Source organism: Sinocyclocheilus rhinocerous, unplaced genomic scaffold (genome assembly GCF_001515625.1).
Source record: "Sinocyclocheilus rhinocerous isolate Xijiao unplaced genomic scaffold, SAMN03320098_v1.1 scaffold1469, whole genome shotgun sequence".
NCBI lineage: Eukaryota > Metazoa > Chordata > Actinopteri > Cypriniformes > Cyprinidae > Sinocyclocheilus > Sinocyclocheilus rhinocerous.
The window spans coordinates 1-1,318 of NW_015650017.1; the positions used below are offsets into that span (position 1 = coordinate 1).

General features: G+C 34.9%; 1 pseudogene; it reads right to left on the bottom strand.

The window, feature by feature from the left end:
- Window positions 1-6: 6 nt before the first annotated feature.
- Window positions 7-1,312, bottom strand: LOC107711388 (gastrula zinc finger protein XlCGF49.1-like; annotated as a pseudogene).
- Window positions 1,313-1,318: the final 6 nt, after the last annotated feature.

The following is a 1,318-nucleotide window of genomic DNA, read 5'->3' on the forward strand; positions in this document are numbered from 1 at the left end:
CTTCTCACACTCAAAGCACATATATTCTCTCACACCAGTGTGTATTTTCTGATGAACTTTTAAATTCGGCAGTTGTGAAAAACTCTTTCCACACAAAGAACAAGAATGTGGTTTCTCCTTCGTATGAACTTTCAGGTGCTCCTTCAGGACTGAAGCCCAAAAAAATGTTTTTCCGCATTGATCACATTCATGCAGTTTCTCTCCAGTGTGGATGTTCATGTGTTTCTTAAGGTTTCCTTTTTGTCTGAAACACTTCTCACACTGATTACAAGTGAAAGGTTTCTCTCCAGTGTGGATCCTCATGTGAAACTCGAGACTCTGTTTGCGTTTCAAACTCTTTCCACACTGAGTGCAGGTGAAACTTTTCTTAACTTTTCTTTTCAGTAAAGAAACTCTTTCAGTCTGTGAGCGAGTTTTTTCTCTAGTTTTGACATCATGTGGTTTCTCCATTAGATCTGAAATTTAAGGTTAAAAAATTACAATATAAATAAATCATAAAAAAATCATAGAAATGTGAAGTAAAAGCAGACAACGGCTACACAAAAGTAAGATCATTTTGACACATTTTTACAAAATAAGGTACAATGATCTACATTAAAAAATACAGACACTAATCCAATGTTTGTGTAGTGATAACTATTCTATGTTTGATCATCTCCACAATTTTAATATATTATAAATATAATATATACATTAATATAATATACTAAAATATTATTACGTATTTAACAATTTTTCTATTATTAACTAGCAAATATTCTTCACTAAACACAATTTCCATTCCATTTCTTCCTTTTTAAAACTAAAGCATTTTTTATGGCAACACCCAGGAAGTGACATCATTTCAACATTTGAGTCCATATTTTGTACCCTGGAGATAGGAAGTCTCCCCTATATTACTTATTGGACTTTTTTTCTTCATTTTTTACAACTCCTAGAGTATTTTTCTGCTATAAACATCAAATCTGATGAACTGCTGATAACTTTAATTGTTCTTCAGTCTCATTGATGAAGGATCAAGAATAAACACCAACCTGTTTGTTCTTCAGTGTGTTTCATTCTGCAGGGTTCTGGATCTCTCATGTTCTCTCTGTCCTTCAATAAACTCTGTCTCTGCAGATTTCACTTCTTCCTGATGCTTTGATGCTGGTCTTCACTTGTAGACTGATGGGAATATTCCAGCATTTATTGCTGAACTGCAGTGGCAGGAGCTTCACTGAAGGTGTGATTGATGTGGGAGGAGCTTCACTGAAGGTGCGATTGTTGTGGGAGGGGCTTCACTGAAAGTGTGATTGTTGTGGGAGGAGCTTCACTGAAG